This window comes from Sinocyclocheilus anshuiensis, unplaced genomic scaffold (genome assembly GCF_001515605.1).
Source record: "Sinocyclocheilus anshuiensis isolate Anshui unplaced genomic scaffold, SAMN03320099.WGS_v1.1 scaffold2166, whole genome shotgun sequence".
In the NCBI taxonomy this organism is placed as follows: domain Eukaryota; kingdom Metazoa; phylum Chordata; class Actinopteri; order Cypriniformes; family Cyprinidae; genus Sinocyclocheilus; species Sinocyclocheilus anshuiensis.
Window position 1 is genome coordinate 1,668,232 of NW_015557079.1, and position 5,038 is coordinate 1,673,269.

General features: G+C 36.1%; 1 protein-coding gene across 1 annotated transcript in view; it reads left to right on the plus strand.

Moving 5' to 3' along the window:
- The first annotated feature begins 1,033 nt into the window (after positions 1-1,033).
- Positions 1,034-5,038, plus strand: part of LOC107676890 (VPS10 domain-containing receptor SorCS3-like) — a 261,488-nt gene continuing 257,483 nt past the window's right edge. Inside the window, exon 1 of the mRNA XM_016471625.1 lies at positions 1,034-1,158. The gene's annotated coding sequence lies outside the window, so the exon portion shown is untranslated. The remainder of the gene's footprint in view (positions 1,159-5,038) is intronic.

Genomic DNA, 5,038 nt, shown 5'->3' on the forward strand with positions numbered 1-5,038 from the left:
GCTCCATCAAGCCACTCCCATAATAGCTGTCACCACTCATATTAATGCACGACTCAGATTAATTGTACAGCATGTGTGTAAGACTCTAATACAATTATAAAGTAATTATTTCATCACTAATAAATCTTTCAATTAGTAAAACCGGCTGTGTCTAAAGTATTATAGACTACACAACATTATTACATTATTTTCAAATTAATTTTTAAATTATTATAATTTTTAATTATTGTCCCTGGATCAGTAGGATACTCTTGTAATAAAGTAGCAGTGGTTGGGACAGACTTTAAGTATCAAATCTGCCTAAAAAGATGCAATCTAATCCTGTTTACATGAAATAAGCCTGCTCCCGAGCAGGTTTAAGCTTATGGACCTGTTGCTATGACAGCAACTCCGGGATGAGCTTCGAAGAACCAAACAATCCAAGATCATGCCAAATCATCAACAATCATATCCAGTTTACTGAGTTAGCAACGTACGAAGAACGGGCCTCAGGTTAGTTTCCCAGCATAAGTTGCCACGGTGACTGAGCTTGAGCTATGGTAAATTTGCTTTCTGAAACCAAATCAAGTGACAATAAGTCAGACTAACTGAAATAAGCCTGGCTTATTTGGTAAACTTGTTTTATGAAACAGCCCCCTGGTGTTTTATGTTCTCTGCTGCATCATGCTCTTATTTTGAAAGCATCTCATTGTTCTATTTTGCTTCCTTGTTTCTGGCGTAGTCTTCTTTATTTACACCTTTTCCTTGTTTGCCCTCATTAGTATGTGTATATCTACCAAAAGTTTAGCATTGAGAGTTTAGCACCTGCTGGTAAATGCTGTAAACTATTCTAACGTTACACTGACAAAATCATATTTTGTCACTGATGGCCATTCAGCACTGTGTTCTGACAAAATAAAAATAAAATGCAACATTTCATTATATAAAAGTAGACATTTTACTGGTACCCATATTATGGATCCTTAAAAGCATGAAGTACATTCTTCCGTCACTAGTGAAGGCCTTTTCACATTCTTGTGGTACCATCAGCCAATCAGCATGGCAATTTCCCAGCACCTCCAAAATGTGCCTGTGAACAAAGATGGCAGCATGCAAGCCATGTGCTTCTGAGATCTATCATTGAGATGAATGCTAATACTAATGGATAGCTGCATTCAGGTAATTCATATACACACAAACATTCTAGTGTTTGTCACAGATACTTGTCTAGCATTGTACTTAAGTGTTGCAGTATGTGCTTGTATTGTAGGCCCTTTGGTGAATCATTGTGTATTCTTTGGGTTATTCTGGTTCCTTGTTTGTTGTTTGATATTTTTGGCTTTTTGCTTTGTAGTTTGTTCGTTTCCAACTGTTGCACTTGGGTTCTATAACTTCGCTCTGCCTGAGCTTTTGTTACAGAAGGCAACACAATCATGCTACGTACCTTTTGAACCGGCTTCGTTTTGGAAGCGCACCTTTTGATGCTTTGAAGGCTGCCTACATAGGTACCTCACCAGGTTTAGGTAAAAGAGCCACTGTTGACAGGTTGCTCAATTCTGTCTTGCAGATTACAGAACTGATGAGTCATTTGAGCAGTATGAAATGTCAAGTGTGTCAGTTTCAGATTTTGATATGTGCTAACAGATATAACATAAGCAAGTGGATGAATGAGTGAATTGGACGCTTTCCTGTCTTTCCCTGTTGTTTTTGGATCCAGTTAGCTTAAACATCACAGTTATTGAGTGCTTCAGTCTAAATAGCTGTTCAAACGTATTTTAGTGTTTTGATGTATTAGCGCTTTTACTGAGGAAAGATTTGAAATTTCTTCCCAGTTGAAGCCGTAATCGTTTTTGAAGCGTTGAAACCTTTTAAAGAGACTAGATGTGCCATAAAATGGTTACAGCTAGTGCCAAGTTTATATCAAATGTTATGATATTTTGTTAAAGAGCAGTGGCTGCCATCTAAAGTGAGCTCTATTCCCGTCATCTATCAGTGGCTGATGATTGCAGCATTCATCTCTTTGTGCTTCATTATGATGGTTTTGCCTAGATCTGTTTTGGGTTTTGTGATGTCTAGGATAGCTGGGAGAGAAAGAGACCGTAAAGGCACTCTGGAGCCCAGGGGAATAAAACTGAGGCTCATTATTTATCACCACACAACTGGGGCCAGTTGAGCTCGCTTTGTTCTTTCATGCAACATCGCCATAGAGCAATGTCATGTTAAGACACAGGGACGGTCCCTCTGGAGTCGCCTCAGGTTAAGTGCCTTGATCAAGGGCAGGCTGGCTGAAGAATCGGCCTTAGCTGGCTTTGATTTCCAGCCCGGATCTTTAACTGCTAGGCTATACCAGAATAATGAAAGGGATGTTTTAATAGTTATATGGATAAATGCAGGTCTCTCAAGCACTAAAATATATTTGTGAGATGTAAATCTGTGTTTTTGTCCTAGCTACCTGTGAAAAGATAGGGCGTTTAGTCGGTTGCTTTATTTCCATTTATGTGGCGTCAAACTGGGTAGCCCCACCCATAGTAAAATCTCATTGGTCCAAAATTATTTATCATAATTGAATATTTAAACCACAGTTATCTTAGTAGCTGTGAATGTCACATTGTGCCACATTTCTATGATCATATTAATGCTAATAATTCTAATATCTAATAGTATGTTAATATAACTAAACAAAAAAAATATATATTTATTTATATATTTTCTCTAAATTATTTTTTTATATGTATATTATTTTTTTTTATAAATTTGTCTTGTTTATCACATTTCACATGTTTGATCAAATGTATCAATACTATACATAATATTAGCTAAATAAATGTTATGTGTGAATAATTATATAAAATATGCATACATAATACTCTGTAGATAAATACAATTCCTGAGAATAATCCCCTTTGTTCTCTCTCGCTCTCTTTCTCCCTCCGTCTCTTACAACATTTCTCTTAGAATATGGTTTCTTAATATTTACAGTACAGTAGGGCTGCACGATTAATCGAATGCGATTGTCATGCGCATTTTGTTAGTAAAGCTGTTTATCCAGGCATTTCCTGGGTTTCTTCTGCGAGGCGTATTTGGAGTTTCAGCGCGAGAGCGCCCTCTGGCCTTTGGATGGAGATTTACTGCTGATCACAGAACCGTGCTTCACTGAAAGATATGCATGACAATTGCAGCTTCTGTCGAATCGCGATTTCGATTCCTTTTCGATTTATCGTGCAGCCCTACAGTACAGTACATTAGCTTATGGTATGTGTCCGCTTTAATAGCTTCAGAATTATAGTAAAGTATTTCACACAATTATAGAGACACAGAACTGGACAAGTTTTAATGGATGCTGAAGTTTCCCTGCGCCCGTTTTAATAGATGTTGTATCTCTTTGACACCATTTTTAGTTTGTTTGTGTGCTCTGTGAATAATGATCCTCTTCACCCCAGGGAGTTGAATTATTTTGGTGGTTGTCTCTGTATCTTTTGTTCATTATCACTTCCATTTTTTTTTTCATTGTAATTTCTCAGGGGCCAGCCATTGTTTTGAACTAATTTTTCCCACCATTGCTTTGATCTTTAAATCTATAGCTCTGATATGTTCCTACAGCCTTTGGTTTTGAAATGGCAGGTTCAAATTTTCCAAATCGAATTACTGAACCCCAAGCAGGAGTACACAAATATAGAAAGGTAACCATTCAGCAAAGTGTAAAGTTGTGTATTTGGAGACTATTCATTGGCTGTATATGGTTAAATATTGTAGATATCAATGAAGTTGAGTTCCTTTCGATTCACATCCAGCAAACTCTGTTCACACTTTCAGCCTGTTCTGATTCAGATTGTCATGTATTTTCTAACTGATTATACTAGTGATCATGAAGCCCTGTTGTTTTTATCCCAAAGAAGTGCAAAAGTGCTTCACTTGTTGTGGTTATTTTAATATTAAACTTAAAAATGAAACAATATATTGTGAAATATTATTACAATTTAAAATAGTTGTTTTAAATTGGAATACATTTTAAAATGTATTTTATTCCTGTGATGCAACGCTGATTTTCAGCCTCTATACTCCAGTCTTCAGTGTCACATGATCCTTCAGAAATCATTCTAATATGCTGATTTGCTGCTCAAGAAATGTTTATTATTATAAGCAACACTGAAAACAGTGGTGTTGCTTAATATTTTTGTGGATACATTTTTTTTTTTTTTCAGAATAGAAATGCAAACTCCAAACTTTTACATTTTTAACACTTTAAACACTTCTTTTCCTTTCTTTCTAGTACCTTTAGAGAAAATCGTGGCAAACTTTCCCTTCTTAGTTGTACATTGTTATAAATCAATGTTTCAGTACACCTACTGTTTAGGAATGATTAAGATATTTACTGTACACTGTTTCTTGCCATGTCTACATTTATCTTCTCTGCCTCCATTTCTGTCATAACATATTGACTTTAGTACATTCTCAGTGTATAAGCCACAGGACAGAGGAACTACATTCTTTACTGATAGTCTAAGACAGAATGCGTTACACTCTACATGCTAGGAAGCACTGACAAGAGATTATGCTTGACTAAACAAGGCATATGTCTATGCAGTGTGTGTGTGTGTGTGTGTGTGTGTGTGTGAGAGAGCATTGTAGCTTGTCTTTAACCCCATTCTCTTTGCATTCAAAACATAGTTTGTCTCTCAGCATCAAAGATGAACTTGTGCTCATGAGAGAGGAACTTCAGAGAAACTGTCTCTACTGTTTATTTCAGGATCACAGCTTGAACAACATAATTTAAAGCTTGCTCTAACCACCCAAACTTTTTAACACAACACGGTGAAACGTCTGTGCAGTTTTTCATTCACTCAGGTGATTGTTGAATGTCTGATAGAATTCAGTTGACATCTGCAGTAATTGGTTTTTCTGTTGATGCAGGACGTTTCAGCTCTCATTCAAAACTCTTAGCAGTGGGACTGTACAAAATCTGTTGTAATGCCTTCACTAAACAGAAAAATGAATATACAAATCAGCTATATATATATATATATATATATATATATATATATATATTAGTGCTGTCAAA